The sequence below is a fragment of the Anopheles merus genome, unplaced genomic scaffold, assembly GCF_017562075.2.
Source record: "Anopheles merus strain MAF unplaced genomic scaffold, AmerM5.1 LNR4000023, whole genome shotgun sequence".
NCBI classification, from domain to species: Eukaryota; Metazoa; Arthropoda; class Insecta; order Diptera; family Culicidae; genus Anopheles; species Anopheles merus.
This window is the reverse complement of record NW_024427603.1, coordinates 138290-164110: the sequence shown is the minus strand read 5'-3', so window position 1 is coordinate 164110 and position 25821 is coordinate 138290.

The window sequence follows — 25821 nt, the reverse complement described above, 5'->3', positions numbered from 1 at the left end:
AAGAGCATTGCACACTTCACGGGTGCTTGTAGATATTGTTGGGTATAACTTTGTAAACTTTGTGAAACTATCTATAACTACTAGCAAATGTTTCTTCTTTGAATCTATGACCTATGAATCTAGGACCTATGAAATCGATATGTAATGTATCAAAGGGATTGGCAATTTTAGGTATAGTGTATAAGTTTTTATGATTAGTTTTCACGGGGGCAGAATATATTACACATTTCATACAGTTTTTAATGTAATTGTGAATTCTAGGTTTCATTTGTGGAAAATCATAATCCTTATTGATTTGCAAATAGCATTTATCTACTGCCAGATGTCCTATTTTTTCATGAATATAGCGAATTACATTGTTTTATTTATTTATTTATTTATTTATTTCATATATAAACCGACGGACCATCATGTCTAATCGGCAACCTTATAATTAAATTAAGGAGCATATAAATAAACATCTAGTTATAAGCAAACATTACATGTGACGTAGACGCAATTTCTCCTTGAACGTGGAAGTAGACATACTAAAATCGAACAAATCTAACACTTCATTGAACTCGAGGGACATACGTATAATAGGGTGTCCCTGGCTATGGTTGTTGCGGGTACGCGGAACACGGAGATGGAAATTGGATCTAAGAATCCGACAGGGAGCGAACAAATTGATGCTGGCTAGTAATGCCGGGGAATCGATCTCTCCGTTAAGGAGCCGAAATATGAAAAGGCATTGGGCGTTTTTACGTCGAGAGCAGAGTGGTTCAAGTCCGAGAAGCAGACACCGCTGATGGTAGGTGGGCCGAGCGTGGTGGGATTGCCATGGAAGGAGTCGAACCGCGTACCTGGTGAGTCTCCGTTGAATGGCTTCGAGGCGATTGATGTCACCAACGCCAAGCGGGCACCAGATCGGACAGCAGTACTCCAGGCACGACCTTACGATGGCACAGAAGATCGACTTGACGCACATGGGATCGGTAAACTCGCTACAGGTCCGCGTAATTAAACCAAGTAGCTGATTTCCCTTCGCAACAACGCTATCAATGTGAGGGCGAAATGACATCTTCTGATCGAGTAGCACCCCCAGATCACGGATACATGTCGTGCGAGCCAAAGCCGTGTTGAGCATAGTGTATGTAAACGTGATGGGGTGACGGGCTCTGCTGAATGATATACACTGGCATTTATCAGCACACACTTGGAGAGCGTTTCTACTGCACCAGCTATCCAGATTCTCAAGGATCGTTTGAAGGCGTACACAGTCACTGTCGTTTCTAACTGGAGCGAATATTTTTACATCGTCGGCGTACATTAGGTGTTGGCCTGGCGGTAAAACGAAAGATAGATCATTAATATAGATGAGGAAGAGTAGCGGTCCCAAATTACTCCCTTGAGGCACACCGGAGGAGCTGGTGAAAGAGTGAGAACGATGAGATCCTATACTTATGTAGTACGAACGACCAGTTAAATATGAACGCAGCCAGGTGATGTGCCAGTCGAGGAAACCGAGTTTTTTTAGCTTCGAAAGTAGAATATCATGAGAAATACTATCGAACGCAGCCCTGAAGTCGATATATACTGCATCAACTTGAGTACCACGATCCATGTTGTCGAAGCAGTAGCCAACAAATTCAGCAAGATTTGTGGTGGAAGATCTCCTTGGGAGAAATCCATGCTGACTAGGGCTCATATAGTTTTGAACTGCTGTGAGTAGCGGATTGTATAGAATGAGCTCAAACACCTTTGCACAAGCGCATAGGGATACAATGCCACGATAATTACTAGCATGAAGTCGACTGCCTTTTTTATGGATAGGAATCATTCGCGCGTGTTTCCAGGACTCAGGATACGTGCCACGCATAAGGGAATCATTAAATATTTTGGCAAGAATGGGTGCGAGTGATTGACGGCAGTGCTTCAATATGTATGCGGGAATATTGTCAGGTCCAGATGATGTAGATGGTTTTATATCGTTGAGTGTGCGCGCAATTAATGCTTCGTCAATTGTGGGTATAATAAAATCGATAGCATCCGATGGAGTATTGCGGGTGGCCTCTGCTAGTGTGTTAGGATTGTGAACAGGAAGGGTGAATGCATCAGCGAAACGATTGGCGAGAGTGTTGCAAATATCGGATGTATCGATACTAGTTTGGCCATTGTAGCTCATTGACGGAGGGATACTTCTTATATTGCGCCGTTTGTTCCAGAAGCTCCAGAACCGTGTCGGCTTAGAAAATAGCTGCCTTTCGGTACGGCGAATGAAGGAGCGGTAGAGCGCACGATTATGTCGACGATAATTGTTCAGTGCATCGAAAAAAATTCTCCTATGCAGCGATGATCTCGTTCTACTGTAATCCGCGTAGGCTTTTGATTTTATTTTTTTCAACCGTCTTAAAGATGCATTAGACCAATCGGGGCCAGGCTTTCGTTGAGCAACAGGAACGCAGGAATTAATCGCTGAGCGCATAAAAACGCTAAAGCAATCGGTGGCTTCGTCGATAGTGGAAAAGTTGGAGCAGTCAAAATTACGGTCAAACGACACAATAAGGGCATTCATACGTTCCACATTCGTTTTGAAGAAATTTCTATTGACTGTACTGCGAGTGTGACTGTTGGTGGTGTGGGATAGTTGTACGGGATAATAAATCATCATATCCAATGAAGGATGATGAAAGTCCTCACTGAGAAGTGGAATACTACAGTGTGTTACGTATGGGAGGAAGTTCTCTAGAGCCGAAGTACCATTCACAGAGTGCAGAGGTGTGATTGAGTCGCACAAAATATTGGTTGCGGCAAGGTTTGCGAAGACCAGATCCAATTGACGCCCAGATTGATTTGCAATACCACTCAACTGAAATAATCCGGTACTATGCAACCCATCAACGAAATCGGTATTAGCCACGGAATTGCATAAAGGTGCATAATGCATGACAGAATAACATGGAGAGCAATCGGTGGCTTCTGATGTATTAGTCAGCTCCCATCTGATATCAGGTTTATTGAAATCTCCGAAGACGTATAATAAATCGCTCTCTTTAATGCGGCTTGAAATTTCACGTACACTATCATGTAAAGCGTTCATCACTGCGGGGTCATTCGCATGACTAGGCGGAATGTAAACAACGCCGATGTAAACAGAGACACCTGGCAGCAATGTTTTGATCCAAAGTTGTTCCAGTATGGTATTAGGCGATGCGATTTCACATGTCGGTATTGAAGAGGAACTTGCAATTAAAACACCCCCACCGCGTGAGAGGGCACTGTTGGAAAGATTCCTATCGCACCTGTAGATATGATAATGATCGTCAGTGAGGAGCGAAGAAGGTATGGACTGAGTAAGCCAAGTCTCGGTAAGAATGATAAAATCATATTCTGATTCTGATAGCGCCAGGCGAAGATTTGTAGTTTTCGTTCGTAGACCACGTACATTTTGGTAGTAGATAGAGAGACTGGGATGAGCTGAACGAGGTGCATCGCCGGATGCTGTGCAAGATTGCTATTCATCCGACGGGCCAGCGTCAGCAGATTCATCAGTCCGTTTAGCGTTTCACTTCGGTCGTTTTTTAGGAGCGGCTAAGCATTCGGGAGGTGACCTAGTAGGTGTGGTGGTAACAAGCATTCGCTCATTAAGGTCAAGATGTGGTTCGTTTGTAAACAAAGCTGCGTCTGTAGTGGTCATGGCAGGTGAGGAAATCGTAACGGGCTGTGCGAGCGTATCTGTTGTAGTAGTTGGTATCGCGGCACTCCCTCCAGAATGTGAGAGAGGATTATGATAAGTGTCGGTAGCGGGAGTAACGTTTTGATCGAGCATCGAATTTGTTTCAGTTGTTGCACAGGTATTAGTGTTATAATTATTGGTCCGATAGTCACGGAACTCTCGGTAGGTAAGAGCAGTTAATAAACATTGTGTAGCATGCACATGCACATGCTATACTGTCTATAATCAATTCACACGCAATTCTCATCACACTTAATAAACACAAATTGTCAACACCACACAACACACAAAAAAGGATAAAATAACCACTCAAGAAATTAACACAACCCAAACCACATAAATAACCTTACGCCAGGAATTGTAAGTCAGCAGAAAAACCCTTGTCCAAAAACACTTAAAACACACAACCCGCACACAGCCCCGTAGGTGCGAAAACAGCAGAAAAACATTACCCAGCACAAAAACGTTTCAAGTGCGTAAAGCGTAAAAACAATAACATTGCATAATAGCAACCATCAGTTCATAAATAATGAAATAGGAGACAACGTACCCTCGTGTGTACAAACGTAACCGTTAACTGCAAGCGTCGGAAACAAAACACCGCGTAAGCATAAGAACTCAAGAACTGACCTAACAGAATAATTACAACCATATGTTAAACCAAAAAACCTAACCCTCAGCATAACCGACACAAAGCGAAAGTAAACGCAAAATCGAATTGAAGAAAGGTACCGTATAAATAAAGATGCAAGATGAGACCAGGACAGTCAGAGACAGTTAGAATCACAGTTACGCACAGTACGTGCAGTCGTGAAGTGATACTGTTAAATCTTTGTCGGTCAAGTCTTGACTTGTAAAACTAAAGCGAGATGTGTAATTAATTTAATCGTGTTTGTCCTCTACCTGAAACATCGATGGTATTCAGGAAACATCCGAAAACTCCACCTTCGTGCTTACAAATATACCTGAAGAGTGATGTCTATAGTATGGCATTGTTGAACTACCCGTCGCGTCCGAACCAACTTATTACATGGCGACCGTGACAGTTTGCATCACCGCAAACTAGACATACCGCGACCGGTAAGTTAGTGACAAGTGGTATAAAAGTGGTGACAGTGATTATAATACAATGGGCAATGGTAATGCCAAACCAGAGACCAAAATAAAAGGCAATGAGGACCTCACAATTATACAAACTCAAAACGTACATACGGAACAGCATCTATCACAAGATGTTAAAATAAACATCCTCATAATTTTGCTCTCAATTATAATCGTGTGTAAAGTGTTAAAGGCCATATACAAGTTTCTATCTAAACAGGCTCACGATAGAGCACTAAAAATTTTATCGCTGCCTAAGTAAAAAAAAAAAGAGAGACAATAAAACGAGTTTATAGTGAGCAGAAAAGTTTAACATGAAAATATATAGACATTATGATGGATGACACAATTGAACTCGATCTAGTGCAAACCATAAACTGGATGATGCACATGATTAAGGCACGCATCGATAGGTCATGCATTAGGGAATATATAAAAGCAGAATTGCATGAAACAGGAGCAACTATTTTCATTGAATCAAAAAACCAGTCCATCACGCTAGACGAAGTGCAAGGTTTACTAGTGAGAGCTCATTTGTTATGGAGCACTGTGGTTGCGGCTGCAAGAGACAGCGAAAACAATAATATGGAAGCAAACAGCCTTATGGAAGAGTGAAAAAAAATAATAAATAAATAAATAAATATATAAATAAATAAAAGTGGAACCAAAACGGAACAAGTAACGGCACAAGCAAGTCGTCGAAAAATGAAACATAATAACAAAAACAATTAACCGTGAAGTGGCTAGTGTTATAAATACGTGAACGTCAGTGAAGGCACTTTATCATAATGGAAAATCAGTGGGACAGACTACACCGCATGACGGCTATGTTGCGCGACGAGACAGACAGGAAAAGGCTACATAAGGCAACAATGCGCCTTTTGAAACGTGCCTCCAAGGGCAAAAACATTTCCAAGACTATGAAGCTACATTTGATCCTCATTGAGACGCATCTCATGATGGATCAACTATAATCGACTCAACGACGAAGACAAAAAGCAGCGAAAGCTGCAAATAAATAACCTTCACACGGGCTCACTGTCGGACAGACAGGTGAGAGAAGACATCCCTGGACCTAGGGACAGAGGAACACCGGACACCGGGTAGGGCACCACCTACGAGAACTCCAAGGTACTGCATAACCCTTAATTTATAAACTAATATGATGAAGAATGAAACAAAAAATAGAACTACTAGTAGAAAGATTAAAACAACTGCACGATAGTTTAAAACACATAGACAGATGCTACAGACAGTGCGCAATAAGCACATATGAGGAAAGTGCTAAGGAAACTTTCAAAAAGCTACAAGAAAAGCTAGTTAAATATGAAAATGAAATAAGTGAAGAAGAACTAACATATACATCCAAAATTGCTAGAACACTTTATAGTGACATAAATAAATTCTTAGCAATTCACAAACAAAAGTTTACTGTTTCATCTAATAACGTTAGTTTAGGAACCCAAACAATGGCGACGTTTAACCTAAAAGAAGCTTCGGCTGTAGTACCGACATATAATGGATCCGCAGACCAATTACAATCCTTCCTTAGGGCAATACATTTTGCAAAGAGAATGTTCCCGGATGATCAAGAGGGACTATTGGTAGACTTCATTTACACTAGATTATCTGGTAAGGCAGAAACCGGAATAAAACCCAACCTTACCACAGTACAGCAAGTAGCAGAGGATATAAAATCACGCTGTGAAGAAAAGGTAGAACCAAGCAAAGTAATAGCTAACATGAAATCATTAAAAACTAAGGATACAAAGACACTTTGCAAAGAAATAGAAGAGCTTACAGAAAAATTGAAGGTTCTCTACCTTCAAAAACAAATTCCAACCGAAGTAGCAAATGAATTCGCAATTCGGGAAGGAATAAATTCATTAATAGATAAAGTGTCAAATCGAGAAGCTAAAACAGCTCTCATCATTGGAAAATTCACAACTATAAACGAAGCTACTAAAGTAGTAGATGAATGCGAATCTCGACAAGACAAAGCACAAGTACTTGCTTACCAGGGTTCATACAACAATAGTAGATTCAATAATTATAGACAACAGAACAGGAATTATCAGTATAATAACCGTCCTAACTCAAACCAATCATACAGACGCAATGACAATTACAGAAACAACAACAATTTCAATAACCGCAATTATAACAGTGATGGCTACAACAGCAATCAAAGAAATAATAACCGCAGTGGCAATAATAGAGACAACCAAAATCAAAGATACAATAATAATGGCTATCAAAACAGGCCAAATAGAAGTCCTAGGGCTATAACGAATCGAGAAACAGGGCAACAATCCAGAAACGTATATCATACTACAGCTCAGGTACAGGAGGATGAGAATAATTTTTTAGACCAAAAGGAATCAACTCAGACTCTAGACCAATATACGCGCTAGATTTGAATGGAGTTGATTACATAAAAATTAAACTGAGTTTTGCTAATACCGAAACATCTATATTATTAGTCGACACAGGAGCATCAGTATCACTATTCAAAGCAAGCAAATTAAAGAAAAACCACAGTCCAATACGTTCAGATTCAATTTCATTAACAGGAATATCTAACACACCAATATATTCCAAAGGTAATACAACTTGCACTATTTTTTTTAACAATTTAGAATTGGAACACGACTTTGTACTAGTTCCGGATGAATTTAACATTGGAGCAGATGGTATATTAGGTAGAGATTTTTACAAACTTTACAGATGTTCTATTAACTATGATTTACTATTGCTTACATTCACATGTCAGGGGGAGGAAATTCAGCATAATATTGAGGAAGATGATGGAAAAGGATTTATTTTACCCATCAGAAGTGAAGTAGTACGAAGGATATACCTTCCGAATATAACTGAGGATACCATAGTATTCGCTCAAGAAATCCAACCAGGAGTATTTTGTGGTAGTACAATCATTTCTAAAGATAATCAGGTTGTTAAATTCATCAACACAAGGCAACGAAATATCTATATAACGCACGCAGAATTCAACCCTATTACAGAACCATTATCAAATTACGAAGCTAAACAAGTAAACAACAAAGCAGGAGAAGTAAACAATGATAGACTACAAAAACTCTTACAAAAAATTAAAATAGATAAAATTCCCACTTCGGAAATTTACAATCTAAGAAAGGTTGTAATAGAATACAACGATATTTTTTGCGTAGAGGATGATCCAATAACCACAAACAATTTCTACCCTCAGAAAATCGAATTAAAAGACAATATCCCTACCTACATACCAAACTACAAACAAATTTACTCACAAGCAGATGAAATTCAAAATCAGGTAGACAAAATGCTTAAGAATGATATAATAGAGCACTCAGTGTCACCATATAATTCACCAATCTTACTAGTTCCAAAGAAATCAACAGATGGTAATAAAAAATGGAGACTTGTTGTGGATTTCAGGCAATTAAACAAAAAGGTTATACCAGATAAATTTCCATTGCCAAGAATTGACTCAATACTAGATCAACTTGGCAGGGCAAAATATTTTAGCACCCTTGACCTAATGTCAGGATTCCACCAAATACCTTTAGAAAATGAGTCAAGAAAATTTACAGCTTTTTCAACAGGATCAGGGCATTATCAATTTAAACGTATGCCATTTGGTCTAAACATTAGCCCCAACAGTTTTCAACGTATGATGGCTATCGCTATGGCAGGATTAACTCCTGAGCTAGCATTTGTATATATAGATGATATAATCGTTACTGGCTGCAGTGCACGGCAGCACATCAGTAACATAGTTAAGGTTTTTGATAGGTTAAGATTTTATAACTTAAAATTAAACCCAGAAAAATGTTCATTCTTTAAAACAGAAGTTACTTATTTAGGTCATAAAATAACAGATAAGGGTATATACCCAGATGATTCTAAATTCGAAACAATTAAAAATTTTCCCATACCAAGAAATGCAGACGAAGTACGAAGATTTGTCGCATTTTGTAATTATTATCGTAAGTTTGTACAGAATTTCGCTAATACTGCTAAACCTTTAAATAATCTAATTAAGAAAAATGTAAAATTTATTTGGACAGACGAATGTCAGAACGCATTTAATAGCTTAAAACAGAGTCTTTTATCACCAACAGTTTTAAAATATCCAGATTTTAAGAAAGAATTTATATTAACAACAGACGCTTCTGATGTGGCATGTGGTGCAGTTCTTTCACAAATAACAGATGGAGAGGACCATCCAATAGCTTATGCAAGCAAAAGCTTCACACCAGGAGAAAAAAATAAGCCTATTATTGAAAAGGAATTGACAGCAATTCATTGGGCAATAAATTATTTCAAACCATATCTATACGGTAGAAAATTTACGGTTAAAACAGATCATAGACCATTAGTATATCTGTTTGGTATGAAGAATCCAACATCAAAACTAACTAGAATGAGATTAGATTTAGAAGAATTTGACTTTAAAATTGAATTCTTAGCAGGAAAAACGAATGTAGTAGCAGATGCTTTATCCAGAATCGTTACGGATTCTGACGAACTTAAAGCATCCATCCCTAAAAATAAGACGGATTTAGCTAATCCTATTTTAATGGTGAATACTAGAGCGATGACAAGGAAAAGTAAAACTGCAGATAGAGGAGAAAAAGAAAAAGAAAAGGAAGAAACGAAAGAGAATTATGATCAAACTAACATGTACGAAACAGATAGGCCATCTGAAACAACTAAAATGATGAAAATGAAAACAAATATTATTGGAAATGATGAAATTATTGAGCTCGTGATATACAATCACAATTATTATAAAGCGCTGGGGAAATTTAAAATACCCATAACTTCTGCGAAGCCAAGTCAAACACTAGAGTTTGTACTGCATGAATCATGCCTAATCGCTAGAAAGTATCACAAGAATTTAGCAATTGCATCGAATGACAAGTTATTCGATTTTTACTCAATGTCGACCATAAAAGAAATTATTAACAAAATGATAACAGACGTTCATATCGTCGTGTATACACCACCTAAGTGGATAGAAGAAAAAGAAGAACAATTTCAAATAATGTCCAATTTCCACACAACACCAGCAGGAGGACACCTAGGACAATTCAAACTATATAGCAAAATAAAAGATAGATACAAATGGAAAAATATGAAAGCGGATATCATCAAGTATGTAAAAAGTTGTAAAGCATGCGCAACGAACAAGATCCTAAAACATACTAAAGAGGAAACTGTTGTGACGACAACACCCTCTAAACCATTCAACATCATAACGATTGATACCGTAGGACCGCTACCAAAAACAGCAAACAATAATCGATACGCAGTCACAATACAATGCGAGTTATCGAAATATATCGTAATAATCCCAATTCAAAACAAGGAAGCAAACACAATAGCAAAAGCTTTAGTAGAAAATTTCATTCTTACATTTGGTAACTTTTTAGAGATGAGATCAGATCAAGGACTTGAATACAATAATGAAATTTTAACTCAAATATCAAAAATATTAGAAATCAAACAAACATTCGCAGCAGCATATCATCCCCAAACAATAGGAGCTTTAGAACGAAACCACAGAAATTTAAACGAATACTTACGAAGTTACACCAATGAACACCATGACGATTGGGATCAATGGACTAAATTCTATGAGTTTGTTTACAATACTTCAGTACACAGCATAACAAACCTCACACCATTCGAATTAGTATTTGGAAGACAAGCAAATTTACCACAAGAATTATACAAAACAAGAGTAGACCCAGTGTACAATATAGAACAATACTACAATGAAATGAAATTTAAATTACAAAAATCACATGAAATAGCAAAAAACAAACTGATTGCATCAAAAATACAACGTCAAGCCAAACTTAATGAAAATTTAAACAAATTAAACATACGCATAGGAGATTACGTTTACCTAACAAACGAAAATAGAAAAAAATTAGATCCAGTCTACATAGGACCATTTACAATCGTAGAAATCACGGATACAAATTGCGTTATAAAACATAATCAGACAGGAAAAATCACAACGGTACATAAAAACCGATTAAAACAGTTTTAGTGAATAATGCACTCATTCGTAAAAAACTCAATCGTACATTATTCAAAAAGGGTGGAGGTGTAGCATGCACATGCACATGCTATACTGTCTATAATCAATTCACACGCAATTCTCATCACACTTAATAAACACAAATTGTCAACACCACACAACACACAAAAAAGGATAAAATAACCACTCAAGAAATTAACACAACCCAAACCACATAAATAACCTTACGCCAGGAATTGTAAGTCAGCAGAAAAACCCTTGTCCAAAAACACTTAAAACACACAACCCGCACACAGCCCGTAGGTGCGAAAACAGCAGAAAAACATTACCCAGCACAAAACGTTTCAAGTGCGTAAAGCGTAAAAACAATAACATTGCATAATAGCAACCATCAGTTCATAAATAATGAAATAGGAGACAACGTACCCTCGTGTGTACAAACGTAACCGTTAACTGCAAGCGTCGGAAACAAAACACCGCGTAAGCATAAGAACTCAAGAACTGACCTAACAGAATAATTACAACCATATGTTAAACCAAAAAACCTAACCCTCAGCATAACCGACACAAAGCGAAAGTAAACGCAAAATCGAATTGAAGAAAGGTACCGTATAAATAAAGATGCAAGATGAGACCAGGACAGTCAGAGACAGTTAGAATCACAGTTACGCACAGTACGTGCAGTCGTGAAGTGATACTGTTAAATCTTTGTCGGTCAAGTCTTGACTTGTAAAACTAAAGCGAGATGTGTAATTAATTTAATCGTGTTTGTCCTCTACCTGAAACATCGATGGTATTCAGGAAACATCCGAAAACTCCACCTTCGTGCTTACAAATATACCTGAAGAGTGATGTCTATAGTATGGCATTGTTGAACTACCCGTCGCGTCCGAACCAACTTATTACAATTGTTAATCATTTATGATGGAACATAGAATTTAAATCGACCTGGTGAAGACTCTTTGTATACTACTCCATCACGAAGAGTGAAATCACTTACTGACCTTAATTGTAGTTCAGTTTTTAATTTTTGAATATTTACATCACGAGCTTGTGCAATCCGTAATTGGAAATCTATATCAAGATCATCTATCACTGCTACGTGTTCTATTCGACTTAACGCATCTACATGAGGCATAGATGATCCCGGCCTATGTTGCATTGAATAGTCATAATTTTCTAGGAATAATGACCAACGAGCGATTTTTGCTGATACATTGCGGTTCTGCAGTGTTTGGACCAGTGAGTTACAATCTGTCACTATTTTTATGGGAATGCCATGGACGTAAGTGTGAAATCTTTTGAGTGCATAAATTACTGAAAGTGTCTCTAGCTCATAACTATGTAATTTGGCTTCATCGTCTGATGTTGTTTTAGAAAATTAAGCAATTGGGTGAAACTTATCATCGTCTTCTTTTTGTAGTAAAACCGATCCAAAACCAGTAGAACTTGCATCGCAATGTAGTTCCGTTTCTCTACTAGGGTCGTAAATTGACAGCAGAGGTGATTGAATAAGTTTATTTCGTAAAGTCTCGAATGATTGAATGCATTCATTAGTAAACTCAAATGATACTTTTTCTTTTAATAGGTTTGTTAGCGGTTTTGCAATACTTGAAAAAGATGGAACGAACCGTCGAAAAAATGAAAATAAGCCTAAGCACTGTTGAACTTGTTTCTTGTTATGAGGAAAGGGGTAGTTTTTAATTGATTTTATATGATGTTCACTCGGACGTATTCCTAAACAGTTTGCAGTATAACCAAGGTATTCTAGTTCCCTTTGGGCAAATTTGCATTTGTCGAGTCGTAATTCCAGACCATTCTTGCGTATCGCGCTTAACACTTGTCCGATCAGTTCGAGATGTTGGTCGAAATCTTTTGAAGCAATCAAAATGTCGTCTATATACACTACCAATTCCCCTCGATCTATAAATTCTCTAAGTCTTCTTCTTTGGCTCAACAACCGATGCCGGTCAAGGCCTGCCAACACACTTGTGGGGTTGGCTTTCAGTGACTTATTGATTTCCCCCCATAGCAGGATAGTCACAAGTCCTACATATGGCGGCACGGTCTATTCGGGGCTTGAACCCATGACGGGCATGTTGTTAAGTCGTACGAGTTGACGACTGTACCATGAGACCGGCTCTAAATTCTCTAAGTACCGAATTAATAAAGCGTTGGAACTCAGCCGGAGCATTTTTCAATCCGAATGGCATGCGAGTATATTCGTACTGCCCATCAGGAGTAACGAACGCTGTATATTTAATCGATTCTTCATGCATAACTAACTGATGAAATCCGCTTTTGAGGTCTAATAACGTAAAGTATTGTTTATGTTCCAAATGTTCTAGGCAAGTGTCTATAAGAGGCAATGGAAAATTATCACGAACGGTTACTTTATTTAATGGTCTGTAATCAACACATTTTCTAACTTCGCCATTTTTCTTTCGAACCAGGACTAAGGCAGATGCGTATGGTGAATTACTTGGGTGTATGATATTTTTTTCTAGCAGGTCCTTTACTATTACTTTTACTTTTTCTCTTTCGGCAAATGACAACCGTCTTGGTTTGGTAGAAATAGCAGTGTCATGTAAGAGATTATTTTCATAGTATAAGTTGAGGGTACGATTTCATTTGTAGGAAACTCTAAATAATGTTTTGTTATCGATTCAATTACGCCTTCACTTTGGTATTTTGTAAGGTTTTTACCAATATCAATGGGATTTGTTTGATCAACAACATCTATCATACACAAAGAAGAAAACGCATCGGTAAACACATCGATCGACTCATGAGCTAAAGCAGAAAATGAACAATCTCCCTCCCGGCGTGCGATTGATTTCTTTACAATGTCAAGTGTATGGAGCTTTAGATATAAATTCGTTTTTATTAAAGGCAGCTTTTCCATATTATTGAAGTTCAATAAAGTGTTTATAGTGTACGTATTTTGTATCTGATGGAGTTGAATATTTAACATGGATAATGCATCTCTACCAAGGATCATTGGCCATTCCATGTATATTTTTGGAAGGACGATAAAGGTGTGACGTATCGTGGTCTTGGCAAGTTGTAATCGCATCTCCACAAATCCTAACGTTGACAAATTTGGGCCTCCTATTCCTCGCAACATGGACGTCCTAGGTTCTCCAACAAGAGATTTAGGGAGGACGTTTTCATTAACAAAGCTTTTAGGGCTACCACTATCCAAAAGAGAAACTAATTTTAGTGATTTGCTCCATACATCTTGACTCTTATAGGCAACACTTAACTCTTGGTTGGCGTTAAGAGTAAAAACTGGTTCCGTCACAGGCGTTGTTTCTAGATGTTTAGGACCATTTGTAGTAACGGCAATCTGCTGAACCCGTTGAGGACAATTTCGATAGACATGATCAGTCTGACCGACTGAGTCTGACTTGAAACAGGACCCCGGAAGTCGAATCGGCATGCGGCAGAAGTATTCCGAATGTCCATATTTCCGGCAATTAAGGCATCTGGGAGTCGACTGGTTTGGTTCAGCTCGCGCAACATGGACTCGTGGTTGTTGAACAGACGATTTCTGGACCGTTGTCTGTACACGCGTTCGTATATATTCATAATCTTTCAATTCCATTTATGAGGCAGATCTTCCTCTTGTAAAAATTGATGCCCACCATCCTCCGTTTGTTCTTGAAATTGAATATCTATCCACTGCCAACTTACTTGTATCGTGCAAAGTGTTAATCTTAGTCCTATTTACAATTATAAGAAGCCCGACTATGCTAGGCTGCGTGTAATTTTGTCCTCTATTGATTGGTCATTTTTGTTTGAATGTACGTCCATCAATGAGGCTGTAACACAGTTCAATGCTATCCTTATCACTTCCTTAAACTCCTGTTCTCCTTCCTTCAGACCACCTCCTTCCCCTCCATGGTCCGACCGCCATCTGCGCTCTCTGCTTAGAGATCGAAATCGGGCTACACGTGCTTACCGGACTTGGCGTTCACCGTACACGCGTAGGTTATTTAAATATGCAGCATCCGCTTACAGATCATATAACAGATATCGCCATAAATTATATGTTTTGCGTCTTCAATCTCGTTTCCGTTCAAACCCTCGAGTGTTTTGGAATTACATAAACTCTATGAGAAACAATAATGGCCTCCATACTAGTATGTCACTTGGTGATGTGCTTACTACGTGCCCGAATGACATTCGTTCGCTTTTTGCTGATCATTTCTCGAGTGTCTATGAAAATGGTTTAAATAACTCTTCAAGCTTTGAGGCCAGTGTTTACGTTTCATGTTTTTAAATGCCCATAGTTCCGAGTGAAATATTTCACTTGCGTTATTTGCATATGCGTTTCACCGATAAGCGAAACGATTGACAGGTGCTGTTTTTGTGTGTATTGGTAGGGAATTAGATCGCGGGAATAAGCTGCCATAATGATATTCATTCTTGTAACCGACCACGAAGGAGAAACGGCTCTCGACAGCGCGCGTTAAATAAAGTATGTAAAGTTGTGAAAGCGTGTTCTGGTTTTCTTAAAAATATACCACAACGTAGGGATTTGCGCGATCATAAATTGGTGCCGTGACCAGGATTGCTGCGGAAATTTAATTACATAACTTTTGTGCCTGTTTGTCCGTTTATTTGGTGCTCCGTCCCTTCACAGTACCGTCTTTCTGTGAACATTTGTGACACTACTTTCTCCTTCGTGATTTGTGAACATTCTTTTCGGTTAAATCGTGGACCTTACACATCGTTATTTCGCTAGTTGCTGATTCGCGTTTTTTGGTTTAAAGTGTTTGTGCGCCCGTGTTTTGTCCTGCTACGTCTGTACGTTTGCTGCGTAGCAATTGCGACAGTTTTTTGGCCACACCTTTTTTGGACACCATTTTCAAAAATCAGGACTAAGATTTTGTGCGTTACGTTTTCCGTGAGTGTTTGATTTATTCGTCGTGTAAATCGTCTTCTACGTTAGGACACGATTCTTTGAACATTTACGCGTTCGTGTTGTAACCCCGTCTCGCGTTCCGCGTCTCGCGTCCGATATTTCCGTATTCTACACGTCGGTTTAAGTGTCGATTGGTTTCGCGCGCAAAATCGTCATCTTAGTTCATCGTCCTCAGTGCATCAAAAATGGCCAACATGGAGCTCCTGCTTTCCCGCCGCTTAACCCTGGAAGAGAAATTGAACCGAGCATCTGTTTTCGTGTCGAACTACGTTCCTGCTAGAGACTGCTCCCAAGTACCGTTTCGAATTGCGGAACTTGAGAATCTGGCGGCCGAATTCGACAATGTTCAGCAGCATATCGAAAACTTGGCACCATCAGAGTTACGTGGAGAAGAAGGCCAAGTTCGTGCTGTCATCGAAGAGAAGCTGTACGTCACGAGAGCATCGTTAAGTGCGCTTTTGCCGCACGCGTCCTCCGCTACTTCATCTGCCAGCAGCGTGGCAGTGTCCGGCATAAAACTGCCTACCATTGCCCTACCGGAGTTTAGTGGAGACGACATGCATTGGGCTGCTTTTCGTGACACGTTCGAAGCGCTTATACACAACAATTCCGAAGTAATGGAAATTCAAAAATTCCATTATCTTCGCGCTGCATTAAAGGGTGAAGCTGCGAAGCTCATTGAATCGGTTCCATTATGCGCAGGAAATTATCAGATAGCTTGGAAGTCTTTGGTGGATCGCTACGCTAATGACTATCTGCAAAAGAAGAGACACCTGCAGTCAATATTTTGTATGGCCCGTGTAACTAGGGAATCTAATGTGGCCCTGCATAAGCTCGTGGACGATTTTGATCGTCATGTAAAAATGCTGCAGCAACTCGGCGAGAAAACGGAGCATTGGAGCACCATGCTAGAGTATGTGCTGTGCACCAAGCTGCCAGAAGAGACCCTAAAAACGTGGGAAGATCATGCCTCCACATTAGAAACGCCTGACTACAATACTTTGATCGAGTTCCTGCAACGAAAAATGAGAATACTTGAGTCAATCTCCATGAACCATCAATCGAGCAGAGAGCCTACCTACCCACAGATGAGACGAACGCCAACGCATCTTTCTTCTTGCTCGTCTGTTGCGAGTACTACGAGAAAATGCCCACACTGCCAACATGACCATCTGCTGGGAAACTGTTACAAGTTTATCCGCCTTCCGCTGTCTGAACGTATGCAGATAGTCCATACGAAGAGGGTATGTAACAATTGTTTAAAGGTAGGACATGTAGTACGTAGCTGCCCTGCGGTACATAATTGTAAACATTGTGGAGAGAGGCATCATTCTTTGTTGCATCGCGGTTCGAATAGCGCACCCGAAAGCCGAATGGAATCTAGTATGGCGATGTCAGCCTCTCCCGGTCCTCACAAAGCCATAAATGAAACTGTAGTGCACAGCCAAAATGCCGCTGGAGACATCGAGATAAATGAGCATGTTTTTCTTCTCACTGTGCGATTAGTTATTGTTGACGCATTTGGCCAGGAACATCCGGTTCGCGCTCTGCTGGATAGCGCGTCGCAGCCGAACTTAATGACCAAAAGGCTCGCATGTTTACTTCAACTACCACGAGAGAGAGCGAATGTAAAAATCAACGGTGCTGGCAGTTGTACATCTCATGCTCGAGAAGCGGTCGTAGCTGAAGTGGTGTCGAAGAAGCAACCATTTAGTTGCACAATGAAGTTTTTGTTGATGGACAAGTTAACTGCTAACCTTCCTACTCAAGACGTATCTATCGCTGATTGGAAAATACCAGAAGGAATCGTGTTAGCTGATCCTCAATTCAATAAAGCACAGCCAGTTGACTTGATCATAGGGGCTAAACACTATTACTCTTTGTTCCCCTCCTCTGCGCGTTTGCAGTTATCTGATCAACTTCCGTGGCTGATTGAGAGTGTATTTGGTTGGATCGTAGCCGGCTCAGCAACTGCACAATTTCCTCCTCATTCTCCTGTGTCACAAGTATCTGCAGCCGTGTGCATGTTATCGCTGGAAGAAAGTATGGAGCGGTTTTGGAAGATCGAATCGCTGCAAAATAAAGATGGATACTCTCCCGAAGAAAAGAGGTGTGAAGAGCTGTACCAGAAGACGACGGAGAGAAATGAAGAAGGTCGATATATCGTACGCATGCCACGTCATCCTGACTTTGGACTGAGGCTTGGCGAATCTAAGTCAGGAGCACAGCGCAGATTTCACCTTCTGGAGAAAAGGTTTGAACGCGATTCAAAAGTGAAGGAGGAGTATCACGCGTTCATGAGAGAGTATCTGGATCTTGGGCACATGACTGCAGTACGTAAAGGAACGCCGGAACCTACAGAATGTTATTATTTGCCACACCACCCTGTATTTAAAGAAACAAGTACCACGACCAAAATACGGGTAGTATTTGATGGCTCGGCGAAAACCACAAGTGGCTTCTCTCTTAATGAATCGCTTTGCGTTGGCCCAGTGGTGCAAGATGATTTGCTGGATCAATTGTTGCGTTTTCGCACATACCGTGTTGCATTAGTTGGAGACATTGCCAAGATGTATAGGCAAGTGTTACTGCACCCTGATGATCGGGCTCTTGTACGCATTTTGTATAGATTCTCACCACAACACCCTTTGCAAGAATATGAGCTGAATACCGTAACGTATGGACTGGCTCCTTCTTCGTTTCTTGCGACACGAACGTTAGTGCAATTGGCAGAGGATGAAGGTGCTGTCTACGCTCTTGCTGGATCCGCGCTGAAGAAGAATTTTTATGTCGATGATTTTATCGGTGGAGCGCAATCCATAGAAGCTGCCATCCAGTTGCGGAAAGAGTTGAGCGTTCTACTGAGCAAAGGAGGTTTCGAGCTGCGAAAATGGACGTCCAATCGTCTAGAGGTGCTTGAGGGTTTGGATGATTCGCAGATCGGTACAAAATCATCGTTGTGTTTCGCTACCCATGAAACGGTGAAAACCCTTGGCATCAGCTGGCAGCCTCAAGAAGATGTGTTGCAATTTGATTGCATGATACAGCCAGACAGTGCAGTCGCAACAAAACGGTCAGTACTTTCCACTATAGCTAAAATGTATGACCCTTTAGGAATGATGGCTCCAATCATCATTCGCGCCAAAACCATCATGCAGGAGATGTGGGTGTCTTCGTGCGATTGGGACGATCCTTTGCCTGATTGTATTGTTGCTAAATGGAAGCAGTTTCAACGCGAGGTATCTTCTTTGACCAATTGTAGCATGGATCGCTATGTGTTGCTTCCTAATGTAACCAAAATGGAACTGCACACGTTTGCTGATGCGTCCATCGCTGCGTACGGAGCATGTACTTATGTGCGGTCGGAGGAAGCTGGTGTTGTTCGTGTTGTGCTACTGGCATCGAAGAGCAAAGTAGCGCCACTGAAGCGGTTATCCATCGCTCGACTTGAGCTGTGTGCCAGCGTCCTTGCTGTGCACTTACATAACCGCATTAAGCGTGCTATCGACATGAGGATAGATGGATCGTGGTTTTGGACCGATTCGTCAATTTGTCTAAATTGGTTAAAGCAGCCGCCGAATACATGGAAGACATTTGTTGCCAATAGAGTTTCCGAGATACAGCATTTTACCGCCGGATGCAAATGGAAACACGTTGCTGGAATTGAGAACCCAGCTGATTTAGTATCTCGTGGTATGTCAGTTGCTGATTTTAACGAGAGTCGATTGTGGAAACATGGGCCTTCGTGGCTCGCGCTCTCAGAGAAGTTTTGGCCCGTATCCGATCCTTCTGAAGGAGATGATGAAGAGAGAGCGCTGAAGGTGTTGCAGACATCGATTCATACGGCGCCGAGTTACAATTGGTTTTTCCTGCGTTAGTCATCGTATACTCGCCTTGTAAATGTTGTTGCATATTGTTTACGATTTGCCACGTACCTTCGGCAACTTGTTCAGCAAAAAAGGAGCAACAATTCTGCGGATATTTCGACGAATGAAGTGAATGAGGATGCAATCTCTGCAGAAGTGCTCACCGTTCAAGAGCGAGTAGAAGCCGTCAACGTTTTAGTCCGTCTTGCGCAGCGTGAAGTATTCGCCGAAGAATTACGGGATCTAAAAGAACGAAAGCAAGTGAGAAAACGTTCGGTTTTAAATCGACTTACCCCGTTCCTTGACGAAAAGGAAATCATCCGAGTAGGCGGTAGGCTAAACTTTGCGCAACTGCCCTTCCAAACCAAGCATCCTGCGGTTCTCCCAAAACATCACCCGTTGGCTCGTTTGATTGCTGAACATGAGCATCGTGTATTGCTGCATGGTGGAGGTCGTGTATTACTTTCACACATCCGTGAGGAGTTTTGGCCGATGAATGGACGAATGCTTGTCAAAAGCGTTGTGAGAAGCTGTTATCGATGCAATCGTTACCAACCTGCACTTGTGGAGCAGCAAACTGGTCAGCTGCCATCCGGAAGAGTGCAGCCGAGTCGACCATTTGCAGTTACTGGGGTTGATTATGCTGGACCGTTCTACTTGAAACCAGTACATCGTCGTGCCGCATCGTTGAAGGCGTACCTGTGCGTGTTTGTCTGCTTTGCTACAAAGGCAGTCCATTTGGAACTTGTTGGTGATTTGTCCACGCAAGGGTTTTTAGCTGCCCTAAGAAGATTCTGTGCAAGGAGAGGCTTACCAGAGCATTTGCACTCAGACAACGGGAAGAACTTTGAAGGAGCTAGGAACGAATTGAAGGAGTTATTCGAGCGGCTGTCCAATGAGGCCGAGATGGGCGCCATCGCAAAATCATGTGCTGAGCAAGGTATCCGATGGCACATGATACCACCCCGAGCACCACACTTTGGCGGTCTCTGGGAGGCTGCCGTGAAGACTGCAAAACGTCATCTGTTTCGTCACCTTGGGAGCACACGCCTTTCCTTCGAGGGCTACTATACGGTGCTGCATCAGATCGAGGCTGCCATGAATTCTCGTCCTCTATTGCCGGTATCTGATGATCCTAATGATTTAGCTGCACTAACCCCGTCTCATTTTTTAATAGGCACGTCCATGGTTGCCTTGCCAGATCCCGATTTCCAACACGTACCTATGAACACTTACGAGCACCTGCAGAAGCTTCAACTACTAGTGCAGAAGTTTTGGAAGCACTGGCAGAAGGAGTATCTCCAGGAAATGCAGAAGGTCCCGCGATCGAACGCACGAGCTGATGACATCCAGCCTGGAAGGATGGTGATTGTGGTCGACGAGCTACTCCCTACCACACGTTGGCCGTTAGCGCGTATAACTGATACTCACCCCGGACTGGACGGACTTGTACGAGTTGTAACGTTGCGTACCGCCAAGGGAACGATTAAGCGTCCGATTACGAAAATTTGCGTTTTACCCACTAGTAATCACACACTTTAAAGAACGTTGAGTTGAAAGCACATGTTTATTAGAAGCGGAGCCGCCTTGACAGGTGAAAGTTTGTTATTGTTTTGCTGTTGATGTCCCATCAAGGCGGGGAGTATGTTTACGTTTCATGTTTTTAAATGCCCATAGTTCCGAGTGAAATATTTCACTTGCGTTATTTGCATATGCGTTTCACCGATAAACGAAACGATTGACAGGTGCTGTTTTTGTGTGTATTGGTAGGGAATTAGATCGCGGGAATAAGCTGCCATAATGATATTCATTCTTGTAACCGACCACGAAGGAGAAACGGCTCTCGACAGCGCGCGTTAAATAAAGTATGTAAAATTGTGAAAGCGTGTTCTGGTTTTCTTAAAAATATACCACAACGTAGGGATTTGCGCGATCAGCCAGTCTTTCATTCACCCCTCTCAATGTCCTGAATGTTGAATTTGTTTCTGTAAGCACTGCTTCTGTTTTACGTGCGTTAGGTAACCTTAAACCATCCTCAGTGCCGGGTCCCGATGGTATTCCCGCTGCTTTACTCTTTCATTGTCGTGAAGCACTAGCCCTTCCTGTTTCTTTCCTTTTTAATCTTTCTTTGTCCACGGCTACTTTTCAGAATATTTGGAAACAAGCATGGATAAGGCCAGTTTTTAAAAAGGGTGATCGCGGTTGCGTCTCTAATTATCGTGGCATATCTATTTTTTCGGCGTTCAGCAAAGTCTTTGAATCTGTGATTCGTTCACCTCTAATGGAAATGGTGAAATCGTGGATCATTTAAAATCAACATGGCTTTATGGCTGGCCGCTCCACCACTACTAATCTTATGGAATTTGTTTCCTCAGCACTCTCAAATCTGGACTCTGGCATGCAGGTTGATGCTGTGTATACCGATTTCAAAGCTGTGTTTGATAAAATTCCCTATTCTCTGCTCATTGCTAAATTCAAGAAACTTGGCTTCTCTCCTTTCTTTCTTGAATGGCTACAATCATTTCTATCAAAACGTTTTTGCTGTGTTAAATTGAATGACGGTTTCTCTTATGAGTTTCATTGTTCGTCGGGTTTACCCCAGGGTAGTGTCTTGAGTCCTTTACTTTTTATTTTATTTGTCAATGATGTGTGCTCTGTTCTTCCATCCGATTCCTTCCTTATGTTTGCAGATGATTTAAAAATATTTTGTCCTATCACTGACTCTAATTCATGTGTCTCTCTTCAATGTATGTTAGACTCCTTCTCCTTTTGGTGTTCTGCTAACTTTCTCTCCCTGTATATCGATAAATGTGCTTGTATATCTTTCTCTCGGAGCTTAAATGTGTTGTCTCATAATTATTCACTAAACTCTGTTGTATTAAATCGTGTTAATGTCATTCGTGATCTTGGGGTTCACCTTGATGCAAAGCTGTCATTTAATCATCATATTGAGCGTACCATTAACCATGCCAATAGGGTACTAGGAATGATTTGTGCTATGGCAAATGATGTGCGTGACCCTATATGCCTTAAAGCCCTTTTCTGTAGCTTAGTCCGCCCTATTTTAGAATATGCTAGCATTGTGTGGTGCCCAGTCAGCTCGGTATGGATTAAAAGGGTTGAAAGTGTTCAACGCAGGTTTACCCGTATTGCCATTAGGCGTCTTTTAGGGCAATCGGGTGCTTCTCTTCCACGTTATAAAGTCCGATGCCGTATGCTTGGATTGATGACCCTGCATGATCGTCGCTCTGCTTCTCAAGCTTTGCTTATCAGTGGTTTGCTTCGGAACGAGATTGATTGTCCTTCACTTCTTAACAGAATACCGCTGTACGCGCCTGCTCGCTTTCTTCGACGCTGCGATTTCCTTCAAATCCCGTCGAGAAGAACGCTGTATGGCACCAATGATCCGTTTTTTCGATCCCTCCATCGCTTCAACAGTGCCTCTGGTGTGTTTGATTTTCATATTCCCCCTCAATCCCTTCGCCCCCTCTTCCTACAGTTCTTTGACTCCCTTTTTGTTTCCCCATCCTAATTCTTTCATCTTACTTGTGTTGGCTGTGTTACAAATTGCTTGCTGTCTAGTATATGTTTGTCTAGTTAGATTTAAGTATTTGTTTGTTATCATTAATTTTAAGTTTTAGTCAGTAAGTTTCCCTATATTTAGCCCTCTGAGGCAGATATTTGTATCTAAATAAATAAATAAATAAATAAATAAAAGTTTCAGCGACTCGATCGATTTTGCCATGAATCGCATGGATGCAGTATGTATGGGGTCACCGAGACCGTCAATGATGATATGCACCAGTTCAGTTTCTGGAATTGAAGCTGCCGCTGCGATGTGTTGCATGTCTAACAAATATCTTAGTTGTTGTTAGTGTGCTAACAAAGATTACTTCTTTAGAAGGCTTGTTGTTAAATTCATTTAGCAATTCGCCCTTCAACTCCTCTTAATTTTTTGGGTTAGTAGTTTGTGCCAATAAAACAGCTGTGCTCGTTAACGATCGACGTAAAAGCGGCAGTTTTTGAGGCTCTGGGACGTTTGTCATGACGAAAATGTCCTCAAGGGAACTTATCCAAGCACACACATCTTCACCGCCTTCCCCAGTGAATTTTAGCACATTTGTTTCTATATATTGAATAGTATTCATTGATATCGGTTTAAGGTGAGTTGATTGAAGCTCAGCTATTTCTTCTTCCAAAGATAAAAGTTTTTTTTCTAGCTCCAGGCGTTTTACTTTCATTTCGAGTGAGGCTATAGCAGCGGCTTCATCATTTGTGGTTATGTCATCACCATCTCCGCGTGTTTTATCAGCCGCCATTTCCTGACTTGGTGTCTTCTTCACGTTGTCTGCAAACAATTGTCGTAGCTGCGTCGCCTTTGCCGTCTCTGGGTATTCAATACCAGCTGCGTCTAATGGCCATTTTATTTCTTCTGTTGTAGGCATACTTGTAGATTAATCCCACTTCTGAGATGTAAACTAAGGTTCTTCCGACTTGTTTTATTCTGTGCCCGTTTTCAAATGACAGCCGTTGTCATGTCCTTTTGACAGCTAACGATAAGGTGTACATTTTAAGGTGAGGTTGACCAAGGTTAATATTTATGATACGTCTACAGCTCGGCCTTTCCTGACTTCATTCATTTCCTGACTCAATTCCTATGCTATTACCGTATTAATACACGATGCGCAATCTCAGATTGCGCATATATTCGTTTTATCAAAATATATGTCATTTCGCGTAGCCAACCCTGAGCTATAAACGTCATTTCCATACAATTTCAGATTGCGCCAAGATTGCGCATAAATTTTCAAGATTATATGTCCGAGATATATAAATTTTTTTTGACAGATAATTATATCAAACCGACCCGTTTGACAGATAAATATATGCGCAATCTGAGATTGCGCATCGTCTATTGCTACGGTGAAATTGTATCGAAATGACGTTTATAGCTCAGGGTTGGCTACGCGAAATGACATATGTTTTGATAAAACGAATACATGCGCAATCTGAGATTGCGCATCGTGTATTAATACGGTTAGTGTTGCCCAAGATTGTTTGTAAAGAGTCAATTGCTACCAGGGAGAGGGACTATCCATCGTCTTATTTTATCAGCTTCCAAGATTCCGTCATAAGCTATTTGAGTCATTTGACACCCATCAATGTCACGGACGACGTACCGGTCGTTTGGAAGTCTTTTGTGTATGACATAGGGGCCCTTGTATCGAGCAATAAATTTTTTGTTTGAATTAACGGTGTTATCTATAATGCGTATGACCACAAATTCCCCTTCACTAAACACAGGTGCTGGTGTAGATTTGATTGCATGTTGTCGTTCATTAATCCCCTGATGCTTGGTAATATTATTCGATGCTATGGTTCGTATTATATTGAAATCCCTAGGTGAAGCTTGATTTTGATCATTTAGGTATTCTGTCAGTTCATCTAGAATCGGTCCTCGTTGTTCTGTTCCAAATAAAAGTACGGATGGAGAGAAGTGAGTAGATGCGTGAATTGTATTATTGAGCGCATATTCGACCGATGGAATTTGAACTGTCCAATCAGCATGATTAGTCGGATTCGTATGTTTGCTTAAAATAGGTCGTAGGACGCGGTTGACCCGTTCTACTTGCCCATTTGCCTGAGGGGATCCTGTTGCGTTAAGTATATGTGTAATTCCTCGTGATGATACAAAATTTGAAAAATCGTCGGACGTAAAACATGTAGCTCTATCGCTAAATATTCGCTTAGGGCGACTGTAATATGACATGTATAATTTAAGAGCATTGCACACTTCACGGGTGCTTGTAGCTATTGTTGAGTATAACTTTGTAAACTTTGTGAAACTATCTATAACTACTAGCAAATGTTTCTTCTTTGAATCTATTGAAGGAAGAGGACCTATGAAATCGATATGTAATGTATCAAAGGTGTTGGGTGCGTACGTGCAGGGTACTCACGCGCCCTCTCTGCGAGAGTTTTTCTCTCGTCGGTTGATGGGCACGAGTGTCCTAGCGAGAGATTCGTCCCGATCCGCGATCCTGATTCTTACTCGTTACACGATCGGGATGCGAGCGGCAGTCGGGATACAGCTAGCAACGAATGTGGTGTGGTGTCAGTAACAAGGCGGAAATAAATTAACTTTATTTATTGT